Here is a 14310-nt window from a genome sequence, read left to right as displayed (position 1 = left end):
TTGCAACGCCAGACAGCTACCGGTCAGTCGGGAATCAATTTGGAGTTGGAAAATCTACTGTGGGGGCTGCTGTGATGCAAGTAGCCAAAGCAATCACAAAGCTGCTGCTACGAAAGGTTGTGACTCTGGGAAACGTGCAGGCCATAGTGGATGGCTTTGCTGCACTGGGATTCCCTAACTGTGGGGGGGCGATAGATGGAACCCATATCCCTATCTTGACACCGCAGCACCAGGGCACCCAGTACGTAAACCGGAAGGGGTACTTTTCAATGGTGCTGCAAGCACTGGTGGATCACAAGGGACGTTTCACAAACATCCACGTGGGATGGCCAGGGAGGGTTCATGACGCTCGCGTATTCAGAAGCACTACTCTGTTTAAACGGCTGCAGCAAGGGAATTACTTCCCAGACCAGAAAATAACAGTTGGGGATGTTGAAATGCCTGTCGTTATCCTGGGGGACCCAGCCTACCCCTTGATGCCATGAAGCCATACACAGGCAACCTGGACAGTGGTCAGGATCTGTTCAATTACAGGCTGAGCAAGTGCAGAATGGTGGTGGAATGTGCATTTGGCCGTTTAAAGGCGCGCTGGCGCACATTACTGACTCGCTCAGACCTCAGCCAAACCAATGTCCCCTATGTTATTGCTGCTTGCTGTATTCTCCACAATCTCTGTGTTAGTAAGGGGGAGACCTTTATGGCGGGGTGGGAGGCTGAGGCAAATCACCTGGCCGCTGATTACGCGCAGCCAGACACCAGGGAGATTAGAAGAGCACACCAGGAAGCGGTGCTCATCAGAGAAGCTTTGAAAAGGAGCTTCATCAATGGCCAGGGTACAGTGTGACTGCTGTGTTTGTTGATGAACACCCAACCCCCTTGATTGACTCATTCCCTGTAAGCAACTCACCCTCCCCCTTCGAGTACAGCTTACTTATTCAAATAAAGTCACTCTCGTTTAAAAATCATGAATTCTTTATTAATTCATTATAAAAAGAGGGAGAGAAGTAAGGGTGTGGTTTGGGAGGAGGATAGGAAGGATGGAGAAGGCCATTAAAAAAATTTCACATTAACGACAGCCTTCTTGTTGGGCTGTCCACGGGGGTGGAGTGGGCGGGTGCACGGAGCCTCCCCCCACGCGTTCTTACACGTCTGGGTGAGGAGGATATGGAACATGGTGAGGGTTGAGGGTGGTTACACAGGGGCTGCAGCGGCACTCTGTGATCCTGCTGCCATTCCTGAAGCTCCACCAGACGCCGGAGCACGTCAGTTTGATCACGCAGCAGCCCCAGAGTTGCATCCCGCCACCGCTGATCTTCCTGCCGCCACTTCTCATCTCGGTTGTCCCTCCTGTCCTCACGTTCATCCCTCCTGTCCTCACGTTCATCCCTCCTGTCCTCACGTTCACTGGCCTCTTTCCTGTAATTTGATACCACGTCCTTCCACTCATTCAGATGAGCTCTTTCATTGCGTGTAACTTCCATAATATCCGAGAACATCTCATCTCGCGTCTTCTTTTTCCTCCGCCTTATCTGTGCTAGCCTTTGGGATGGAGAAGGGATGGTTGAAAAATTTGCAGCTGCATGAGGAAGATAAATATTTAGAAAGATACATTTTACAGAACAATGGTTATACTCTCTCACAGTGAACAGCACTATTCACCTAGCACATGTGATTTCCCTACAAGGTCGCATTTTTCATCTTAATAGTGAGTGCTTGCAGCTCTGGAGTTACAGATCTCACAGACACAAGTCCAGGCATCAGAATTCAGCTTGCATGTGGCCATGGTAAGCCACTGTCTTTCGGCTTCTGTAGTGATTTACCCCTCCCCCCCAACGCATGGCTAATACCACGCTAGCTCCCTGCTAATCAACAACCTTCCCACCCCCCCCCACCCACTGCATGGCTGGTAGCTTGGGGAAGATCGCCGGTGACCAAACACAAAAAAGATATTCGGCATTTCACTCCTCCCCTCCCCCCGCTTCGCTACGTGCAGGAAAGGTTTTTTTTTAAGCTGCTGCAGTCCACGAACCCATTAGAAAAATGGCCACCCCCGTTACTTAAACTCCTGATTTTTAACCAGGTTATCCTGAACGATATCACTTTGCTGAGGATAACACAACAAGATAAAGAACGGATGCTTCTTGAATGCCAGCAGTCACCGGGACCATACGCTGCTATGCTTTGCCACTCAATGATACCTGATTACTTGCTACATGCATGGCGTGGTAAAGTGTCCTACCATGGTGGGCGGAACAAGGCTGCCTTGCCCAGAAACCTTCTGCAAAGGCTTCTGGAGTACCTACAGGAGCGCTTCATCGAGATGTCCCTGGAGGATTTCCTCTCAATCCCAGGACATGTTAACAAACTTTTCTAAGTAACTATACTGTCTGCGAATGCATCCCAAGTCCTCAGGGCAAAGCAATCATTAAAAAACGCTTGCTTAAAAACCAATGTTTGCTATTTGCAAAGGTACACTCACCAGAGCTCCCTTCCATGGCGTCATTGTCTGGGATAGTTGCTTGTGAGGGCTGGGAGGAGGGTGATTCCGTCAGGGTGATAAAAAGCTCCTGGCTGTTGGGGCTCACGGAGTGCTGTGTGCTCTCTGCTAGGTCGTCCTCCTCTTCTTCATCTTCATCTTCCCCGTCTGCATAATCCTCAGCCATGGCAGAGATTACAACCCCCACCTCGGAATCCACGGTCAGGGGTGGGGTACTTGTGGCGCAGCCCCCTAAAATTGCATGCAGCTCAGCATAGAAGCGGCATGTTTTTCGACCTGCCCCGGACCTTCCGTTTGCTTCTTTGGTTTTCTGATAGGCTTGTCTGAGCTCCTTAACTTTCACTCTGCACTGCACTGAGTCCCTGCTGTGGCCTTTATCCGTCATAGCCTTAGAAATTCTTTCAAATACTTTTTCATTTAGTCTTTTGGAACGCAGTTCTGTTAGCACTGAATCCTCTCCCCATATAGCGATCAGATCCAGTACCTCCCGTGCAGTCCATGCTGGGGCTCTTTTACGATTCTCAGGAGACTGCATTGTTAACTGTGCTGATGAGCTGTGCGTGGTCACCTGTGATGATGAGCTCTCCACGCTGGGGAAGCAGGAAATGAATTTCAAAAGTTCGCGGGGCTTTTCCTGTCTACCTGGCCAGTGCATCCGAGTTCAGAATGCTGTCCAGAGCGGTCAGTGGTGCACTGTGGGATAGCTCCCGGAGGCCAATACCGTCGATTTGCGGCCACACTAACCCTATTCCGATATGTTAATCCCGATATTAGCGCTACTCCTCTCGTCGGGGAGGAGTACAGAAACCGATTTAAAGAGCCATTAAAATCGATATAAGGTGCCTCCTAGTGTGGACGGTTGTGGCGTTAAATCGGTTTTACGCTCCTAAAACCGATTTAAACGCCTAGTGTAGACCAGGCCTGTGACTGAAATCCAGAACAACTGACATTTGCCCTGCACTGGAAATACAAGAGCTAGTTAGTTTTTTAACCTGTTTTGTCCTGTTTAACCTGTGAACAATGGCTAAACCAGGAGCGTAACAAATCACTTTGTGCAAGAACAGGTGTGGACTGCTGTAAGTCATCACAACTAACCAACTCCCTCAAGTCTTGTTTATTTCCCACACTGGTCTAGCATTATATGCTTTGTAATCTCTCTACCCACTTCTGCATAGCTGGACAAGTCTTGAAAACTGAAATAGTCTGTGACCTACAGTATTCAAAAGGAAACCAAGTTTAAGCTGTTGAGGAAACCATATCTTAATCTTCAAGAGAATAGAAACTGCCTATAGTTTATAAGCATTATTTACACTTGCAGCTGAGTAGGGGAGATGGGAGTGTTGATTTCAAGGCACAGAGCACCCCTTCAACTTTTGTTTTATAGTAAGGGGACTGAAAACAGCCAGGAAAGCGTAATGTGACAACAATACAAAACAATTGCTTTCTCCTAATACTGCACAAGGAAATGCCTTAGAATAAGGAAGATTCTGTTTCTAAGGTATTTACTAGCTCTGCTATAACCTAATCTTGTGTTTTAAAGACTTGGAGACTGTTTGTTATACTTTCTTTGAAGTCTTAAAGGAGGCCTTCTGTACTGGAGCCAACTTTCAAGTATGCCAGAATTAAACTAAACCTGTCATGCAGAGCTCTGTGTAAGCTTGAAAACTTCTCTCTTGTCAACAGAAGTTGGTCCAATAAAATATATTACCTCGCCTACTTTGTCTCTGTGTATTTCTAATGGTTTTTTTGTGCCCCTTCTCCCACTTGTCAAAAATATTTATTGTTTAAACAAAAGTTTGTTCCACTGTAGTTCAACTGTTCCTCCTGCTTAATGTCATGAATTTGTAGTGTCACATTTATGCTACACTATAAGATCCTCCCACTGAGTCACAGAAGATAGAGATGGATGAGACCTGTTAGATCATAGTCTATCCTATGTGGGATTGCCCCTAGACTATATATTCTTGGGCTTCACCCAGTCTTATTGTTATTGACTCTAGAGAGTGGGGTTCCCTGGGAGACTCTTCTACAACATTGCAGACCCCAGTCTTGCATACAAAGTACTATGCAGAATACTTACTGCAATTCTCATCTACAGACATAGCAAGGGGGAGAAAAGGGATGTGACCGTCAAACTAACCTCCTGATTCTATGAGTGTTCTCTGGTTTTGCAATTTTGACATGGAAGAGCTCCTCCTCAAGGGTCCAGTTTAAGCAACTTAATAAGCAAAACCGTGGCACTTCATTGCTCAGGGATCCTGCTCTTGGAGAATTTTTAGCCACCACTCTTGTGTTCGCATAAAGATATAAGGACCAAAAGATAACAAAGGACTAAATTTGATCCTCTCAGGTGAGCACATACAATTCCCCTGGAATCATCCATGAATCCAGAGACAGAATTTGGCCCACAGAGTCTCTAGGCCTGATATTCTCCATCACTTATTTTACCCTGGTGTGACGCCACTGAGTTCAGTGGAGCTACTCCAGAGTGAAACTGATATAACAAAGAGGAGAATCAGGGACCTAACCTTATTCTTCAGACTCTTATGCTGAGATTTTTCTATCCCAATATTGGAAAGTTACTACTGGAAGGACTGATCAAGCCACAACATCCCTACAAAACATGTCACAGGTTCCTTCAAGGATGACTGAAGCTCAGCTAATGGTGAAGCTACCAGATACCTCCTCCTCTCCCCTTTCCAGCTGAATTTTTGGGAAACAAATTCCTAGGAGCTCTGTGGTGTCTTAGAACTGCTGCACTGATCAAGTGTGTGTGAAATCTAAGCTGAAATCTAGGCTTATTCATTTAACCACTGCTAAAAATACCACAATGGTGGAAGTTTGAAAGGGCAACCTTGACTGACTCTGACATCTTTAACAGATCACAGTCTTATTTGCTTCTTTTCCCCACAGTGTCTGCTAATCCCTTTTGATAAAAGGAGGCAGGGGAAGAGACCACACACACAAATCAGATTGCATTTACTAGTGGCTGGATTTCTTCCTGTGTGGGACTATCCTATCTACCCTTCCCTCATTTTTTTATCTCATTTTTTTCATTCTAATCAGATACATTCTAACTTTTATGGTGAAGATTCTCAAAAGGGACTAACAGAATTTAATTTCATTAAAAAGACTTTGAACAAAAAAAATCCCTTTTTTTCCGAATAGAAATTTTTTCCAAATGTTTCAGTTTAACAGAAAGCAAAATTCACTGGGAAAAAAAACAGTTTTCATTTTTTCCTTATGGCAAAACTGAAAATTACTTTTTGGGGGAAAATGAACATTTTTTCATCTTTCAATTTTGAAGAAAGTTTTATTTTCCACCCAGGTCTAGTGACTAACCATTTTGAGTATCTCAACCTTAAAGGGGTTGGATATTTTGAGAGCAGGTGCTCAGCACTTTCTGAAAAACCCAGGTGTTGCAAGTTGGGTACTCAAAAATGTACACAACCAATGCCACTCATTTTTTAAAATAATCATGGCTTTGGACTCAAGTGCAGATAAAGCTACGTGAAAGCAGGGGTGTGTGTGTGGGGGGGGAAATCATTCTGTTGCTGGGGGGAGATACATTTTGATCCTCATGCCAGCTTAATGTTAATAGCAAAATGCAAGAAGAAATAAAGGAAGCTGTTTCTGTGCATCAAGGTGATATGGCAAACAGATGGGTATTGCCAAAAGATTTATCAAGCTACCTTTTAAAATTTGACACTCTTGTCTCCATGCAAATTGATATATCAAACATTTAGTTCTGACATTGCTATTTATTTCACACAGTTTACTAGGCTTCTCTTACCATCATTTTATGCTGTCTATGCCACTGGCTGTTTTTTCTTGTAGGATTAAGAGCAAAGACTTAAATTGTCATCCTCAAGGTCATATGTCTGATAGAAAATAGTTCACTTGCTTTTGTAGCACATAAAGTACCTAAATAATTGAGAGGCAATCCAGACACAGTCAAACTCAGACCTACTAAGGGAAAAAAGGGGTCAATTTTCTGTGTCAATGTCTTTAAGATATAATATACCAGCAAACAAATCTTGGGAACTCACAACCTCAGTAAACTTGGGAATTCGCAACTCTTGCACACACAGAACCAATCAGCAAACTACTGAAACCTCAGATAATGTCCACTGCTTTCTATAAAAGTACAGTGCATTTGGGCTGTGGTGATGGTGAATCTAAAGGCCATAAGCATATATGTAAACTTGCTTATCTGTGAATCTATCATTTTCTAGTGCAGCAGTCAATATAATACCAGTTATGAGCTTGTTCTGTAACAATGATCCTAAATTGACTAAGAAATAGGTTAAGACAAGCTAAACCTTATATGGCAATGGGCCTTTAGTTGAGACCGACAATAACAATCCAGCCTTTAAAGTATGCAGCAAGCATGAGTGATCACCGAGCTGACTGGCCCGGTGTCAAATTATACTCATAAAAGGTATGACTTTGAAAGGAAAACCTTTTGTGACAGACTCTGCTGACTGACCCAATATGCATAGGCAACATAGAGATTTATATTCACTTCTCCATGAATACACATGCAGAAGAACTGGTATGGAGGCCCATTCATCCACAGTAGGGAGGGGACCTGTCCTTTTGTTTAGTCAAATAAATATTTTCAGACATATTTAAATAGTTGCAAAGAGTCCTGTGGCACCTTATAGACTAACAGACGTATTGGAGCATGAGCTTTCGTGGGTGAATACCCACTTCGTCGGATGCATGATAGTTGTAATTTATGGTTCAACAGATGGTTACCATGCAAAGAACCAGATGATTGGTCCTCATGAGCATGGTTTTCTCAGAAAATAACTCTGTTATCATGAGTTTGGTGTTGCCTTCTTTGTATGGGGGAGGACTGTGGGCTAATAATCAGACATACAAGACGTCTTTGGTTCTAAAACCACCTCTACCACTGACTCAATGCAAGGAAGTCACGTAGGCCAAAACTGTTCAACCTGCCTAAATATGGATTCTAATGTTAGATCAAAACCAAAGTGCTCAGCATTTCCTGAAAATCAGGCCACCTACTGAGGTGATTAAGTATGGATTTTAGACACCCACATTTGATAATTTGAGTTTCACTTCCCAATCCTGATTTTGCTGAAGTCAATGGGAGTGTTGCCACTTGTGATAGGAGCAAGATTGGAGCTGTAACCTCTCTTTGGGTACATTACTAGCTACCTGCATAAGATATTTAGTTAGGCCTGATTTAATGGGTGTATATATGAGCAGCGGGTACAATAGGGGAGGCTCAGCCACTGCCCAGGGGTGTATAGCATTTTGAGATGGAAGCTACTTTTATAATAACTTTGTGGTTATAACTCTAAAATCCCACTGTAGTCTGATAACAAAAAGGCTTTTGCTCTAAGTTTTTAAAATGGATCCTGCTTTAACTGACAAGCTCTCTCAGGTTGAAAATACTCACTTCTAAGCATTCCTCCCCATACTCCAAAGTCAAAGTGCTCTACAAACATTAATTGCAGTTGTATTGAAATGGTCTTTGGGAAAAGTAAACTTCTAATAGTCATGAATGTTAAAGTACCAATATTCAGTTCTATTGACTTTGTTTAAGAGCTATAAATATTAAAGGTCCAATATTCTGTGATATTGACTTGGTTTTTCTAAGAGTTATAAATATACAAGTACCAATATTCAGAAATATTGACTTCAGTTTTAACAAGTGCCTGTCACTTGAGCAAATTACAAACTTGCATCTTGCATCTTGTTTAAGTACCATGAACTTGACCCTTTGTTCACAATGTCTGCATCTGAATGGTGTTGAAATATTCGGTCAGGTATTACTGCTGTATACACACTGTGCATATGTACCTAAATACAGAAGGTTAAAAGTTGTTATCCTATTAAAGAGGTTTATTCTGTTGTGATCTGTGTGCAGAGCCTCTACCTTGCAGTTATCATTGATTAGTTGTATCACAGTAGCCCCATTATACCAGATGCTGTTGTGTGATTGCCTTGTCTCCAGTTCTGGCCTCTCGCTAGGAGTGGCTCCAGCACTCCAATGCCTCTCTGGGTATGTTGGTGGGAATGGAACTGCTGCCCCAGAGCTTTGCAGGCTTCTTCTGATGTGCTTAGATTGCCAGTTTCTTGGGAGGAGTAGGGATATGGCTCTGCCTCCTCTTTATCTCTCTGTGCTCCCTTTTTGCCCCCTTGTGTGCTCAGGGCTGCTGGAGGGTGTCCTTCCTGTGCTCTCCCCAGGCTCAGTACTACAATGAGTAGTCCTTGCACACGGTCGTCTCCTTCATCCTTTGCCATTGCCCACCAGCACTAGGGCCAGGGACATAGAAGCATCCAATTGTAGGACTGGAAGGGACCTCAAGAGGTTTTCTACTCCAGTCCCCTACATCATGGCTTCTACTGTAAAGCTTATTTACTTTGATTATCAACTCTTCAGGGCAGGGACAGTCTTTTTGTTGTGTGTTTGTATAGTGCCTGACGCAGTGGGGGCCAGGTCCATGACTGAGGCTCCTACACCTTAGTGCAATACAAATAATAAAAGCATATAAGTGACACCTCTGAGGCCTGGGACTCTGTGCTAGCAGATCTGATTGCAAAATCAAGGCCTGACAGTGCATTCTGGGCTCCTTTCATGGCAGGAGGAATGGCCCCTAAACATTTAGTATCAGACAGAAATGTTTTTAGAATGAAAAGTTATTAATATTTACAAATGTGCCTTAAGTTTACACCTTTTCTACATATAATTAAGAATAATTCTTACTGTATTCCACAGAGCACTGCATAAAAAGCAAGAGTTCCTTGGTGCTGCTGCTTTCAGTCGTTCACTGGCAGCAAATGACTTTGCTCCAGGAAATGACATCTCAGCATCTCACCTTCTCTTGTGATTAGCTGTTCTTCGGTTTACTCCCCAACTCACTGTGTTTCTATTGCCCGTGGACTCTCGCTAAGTGCATCGAACTTCAAAAGCAACTTCCGCCAGTATCCACGGACAGCTAGATTTACACCTTATGTGCTCCTAGGCACGGCATCTTCAGTGCACCCCCTGCATACAGCTGACCTTCGTGTTTTCTGTAATAAATAAATTAAATAGATAAATAAATAAAACTAAAAGGCTGGCTGACTTGGACACTCACCCTGCTCCAGCCCCACATGCTGGGTGGCCACCAGGAGCTCAGCCGCTCGCAGGGGAGCTGTATGTATTAACTTTTTAACTTTTAACCCACTTTTAACTTTTAGGTGCCCCTAGCACGCTGATGCCCCTAGAACACTGGTGCCCCTACGCATGTGCCTACTGTGCCTAATTGGAAATCTGTCCCTGTCCCTGGGGATTCTCCTGCAGATTCAGGTCAGTGTACATTCCTACCTTGGTCATGTTTTAACAGCAAGTAGATCGTCTGGCTTAAAAGAAAGAGCAGCAAAACACATAAAACAGAGAAAAACCTGGTGATCCATCTCCAGCTATATTAATATGTGGAGCTATTTATATGATCGTCTCAGAACTCCCACGCTGCTTGAAGCAAGCAGGGTTTCTGAGCCAGCCTGAAGATTGCAGCCTGAAGATTGGTGTCTGAGCCAGCCAGGGTTTCTGAGCCAGCCTGAAGATTGGTGTCCTGCATAACATTAGAAATTACCACGGACTGTAGTTAGATCTGGAAATTACAACCAGAGGACTCAGCCTTCCTATGATGAGATGTAGAGATGGGGATGAAAAATCAAGAGACAAAGATTTTCCTTCTACTCTGCTTTTCCCTGGAGGAATGCTAACATGGCTAATTAAAGTTACTGAAGGCCTGAGGGCTGGGCTGCATTAGTACCAGCAATACTAGTCATTTATAATGCTTTATGCTTATGTACTGTCATTTCACTCAAAAAGGTCAAGTTCTGCCTAAAGCCTCACGTCTATCCCTGTTTCCCAGTGGGGGAAACTGAGGCACAACAATTGATTTTCAAAAATAGCTGAGCAGCCACAGAGTCCCTGACCTTCCATTGGAACTGTAGGTGTTCAGCACCTTTGTGAAAGCAGGCAACCTGGGCTTTGCCTAAGGTCACAAAACAGTTGACTTGTTAGGAATGGAGTCCTAATTCCTAGTTCCCTGCTCTAGCTAATAGCCCTAAACCAGCTACAAATGAAGGCTCTGGTCCTGCAACAGTCTCTACTCAGGAAGACCCCTCAACCACAATAGGGGGCCAACCTTTCTAATGAAGGGAAGCCAGCAAAGCAGGTTTTCCGCATCGCTGTTTTTGTTTCACTCAACTAGTCGTTTTTTCTTTAAATTTCTGCAAACTGTTTGATTTAAACCTGTTTGATTTTTTGGCAATGAAGAAAGCAATCCAACTGGGCCACTCAACTGCCATCACAGACCCTGCCAAGCTTTTACAGCCTGTACCTACCAGTGTGCCAGTTCTTGCACTCTGCCCACAAACACAGCTGCATTGTGAACTGAACAGTGTAGTACAATGCAGAAGTGCAGGCCACTGGTTCAAAAAATAGACACCAGCACCAGCTCCAGGAAAACAGGGATCATGGTTGCAAAGCTTAATGAAAATATCATGCTGAAATGTGTGTGCATGCCAACAAACATTCTACAACAATGGTCCCAGCCTCACATAATAAAACATGTAAGCGAACCACAGGGGTATCTGCAGAGTGAGAAAAGAAAGACAAGACCGGAAAAGTCTAACATCTAGAAACACAAAGCACACTCAACACCGAGTTGGATGCCTGGCTGTGATGATAATCTGAAGTTAACAGAAGCATTTTCCTCTGCACCACCAGACACATCTATGACCCATACAGACACTGCTCTCTTTTTGTTTTACTGGCTTTGTTCTACTGATGCGAAGTGACAAGCCTCACTGCACGTTTGGCTGGAGAAATCACCTGTTCAACACACACTTTATCCAAGCAGGGATGTTTTCTGACAAAGGGAAGTAAAGGGATCCCTCTCCACTGTCTTCTCCATATGCAATTTCTTCAAAGGCTCTTGATCAGGTGATGAGGTTACATGGAGTGTCAGCTGTTCATCAATAAGCAAGGAAGGTGAATACTCCCCGAAGTCCTATCCCAACAGATGTACAACAACAAAGAATAAAAGGGGCGTGTGTGTGCGCGCGCGCTGGAGATGGGCCTGAGCTGCAGAGCTGCGATTGAAACCTTCAAAAGTGTTTGGAGCCAGGGTTTTTGTTCAGGCCCATCTGTAACATTCTCATGTGCAATAAATAAGCTTGAAAGATTTACCAGGCAGCTACTAGCAAGATGCTGAGCTGACAAAGGGAGAATCCCACTGGTTAGGACGAAATCACTGGGTAGAAATCTAGAGCTACCTGTGGATCCTGCTCAATGGCTCTGTTATTCATATTGGCTTCTGACTAATAAGCACCTGACAGATCTTCAGCCCCGCTTCTCACAACTGCTTCTTGCAGCTAGAAGAATTCGCTTACCCCACTCTTTCCTCCTCCCGCTCCCCCCACTACTATAATCCTTCTCCTGGGTGATACAAAAGAGCTGTCTGCTCATTAATCCACTAGAGACCTCCTCTCCATTGGATACTCAGAGTTTTGCTAGAAGAGTGAAACTGACATGAGCCTCATTGGTTTTATTCCTACCACCAAGGTTTTGAATAGTGAAAGCAAAACCTGATAAAACTGTGCTTTATTTCCATGTTGTGGCAGCTTTGCACATTTGAGCAGTAGCAGAAGCACTGGAACAGTCTGTCTACAGGCTCAGGTACACACCACTGGAGTGGAAATCCATCAACCTCAACAAAAAACTTGCACAGGTACAGACAGACATCATCTTCCTCTCCAAGTGCAAACAGATGGACATCATACCAAATGGACTGAAGGTAAAAAATCCATTGCAATCGACATACAGTACTACACTGACTATGGTGAGAGACTGTGCCACACACTCTCAAAGAAACTGAGGAACCAACTGATCAGCATCCTGTACAGCAGATAGGAGAAGATCAAGAATGAGCTCTCAAAACTGGAGACTCTCATTCAAAACCAACCTTCCACACAAACTTCCACGTGGCTGGACTTTACAAAACAAGACAGGCCATTTACAATGCACACTTCACTTCTCTACAGAAGAAAAAGGACAGTAAACTATCTAAACTCCTACATGCCACAGGAGGCTACAACAGGGGTACCCTCAACTCACCTAACAATATTGTTAATCTATCCAACACACACTTAGGACAGACTCTTCCACTGGGCTATCTCGGGGACTCTCTTTCTGCCCCACCACTGCCACGAACATGATACAGTTCTGTGGTGATCTGGAAGCCTACTTTTGTCATCTCCGACTCCAGGAATATTTTCAACACACCACTGAACAGAGCACTGACCCACAGGAACCCTCCTACCAACACTACAAAAAGAAGAACTCTGCGTGGACTCCTCCTGATGGTCGAAATGACAGACTGGACCTCTACATAGAATGCTTCTGCAGACATGCACAGGCTGAAATTGTGAACAAACAGCATCACTTGCCCCATAACCTCAACAGTACAGAACACAATGCCATCCATGGCCTCGGAAACAACTCTGACATTATAATCAAAGAGGCTGACAAAGGAGGTGCTACAGTCATCATGAACAGGTTGGATTATGATCAGGAGGCTTCCAGGCAACTCTCCAACACCACATTCTACAAGCCATTATCCTCTGATCCCACTGAGGAGTACCAAAAGAAACTCCACCATCTGCTCAAGAAACTCCCTGCTACAGCACGGGAACAAATCTACATGGACACACCTGCAGAGCCCCAACCAGGGGTATTCTATCTGCTACCCAAGATCCATAAACCTGGAAATCCTGGAAGCCCCATCATCTCAGGTATTGGCACTCTTACAGCAGAATTATCTGGCTATTTGGACTCTCTCCTCAGACCTTACACTACCAGCTCTCCCAGCTATCTTCGAGACACCACCAACTTCCTGAGGAAACTACAATGCATCGGTGATCTTCCTGAAAACACCATCCTGGCCATCATGGATGTAGAAGCTCTTTACACCAATATTCCACATGAGGATGGACTACAAGCTGTCAAGAACAGTATCCCTGATGAGGCCATAGCACACCTTGTGGCTGAGCTTTGTGACTTTGTCCTCACCCATAACCATTTCAAATTTGGGCACTGCAAGTCAGTGGCACTGCTATGGGTACCCGTATGGCCCCACAGTATGCCAACATTTTTATGGCTGACTTAGAACAATGCTTCCTCAGCACTCGTCCCCTAGCGCCCCTCCTCTACTTGCGCTACATTGATGACATCTTCATCATATGGACTCACTGGAAGGAGGCCCTTGAAGAATTCCACCTGGATTTCAACAATTTCCACCCCACCATCAACCTCAGCCTGGACCAGTTCACCCAAGAGATCTACTTCTTGGACAATATAGTGCAAATAAGTGATGGTCACATAAACACCACCGTATACCAGAAACTTACTGACCGCTACACTTACCTACATGCCTTCAGCTTCCATCCAGGACACATCACACGATCCATTGTCTACAGCCAAGGCCCTAAGATACAACTGAAATTGCTCCAATCCCTCAGACAGAGACAAACACCTACAAGATCTTTATCAAGCATTCTTAAAACTACAATACCCACCTGGGGAAGTGAGGAAACAGACTGACAGAGCAAGACAGGTACCCAGAAATCACCTACTACAGGCAGGGCAAAAAAAATAGGGGGGGGGGGGGCGGAGCGGCAAAGCAGGAGGGGAAAAAAACAAAACAAAACAAAAAAACCAGTGGCGCGGCTCGAGCAGTAAAGTCGGGGGGGGACACGTGCAGCGCGGCCGGAACGGCAAAGAA

Source organism: Mauremys mutica, chromosome 7, assembly GCF_020497125.1.
Source record: "Mauremys mutica isolate MM-2020 ecotype Southern chromosome 7, ASM2049712v1, whole genome shotgun sequence".
Taxonomy (NCBI): Eukaryota; Metazoa; Chordata; order Testudines; family Geoemydidae; genus Mauremys; species Mauremys mutica.
The sequence above is the reverse complement of the archived record's forward strand: the minus strand, read 5'-3'. Positions refer to the sequence as shown.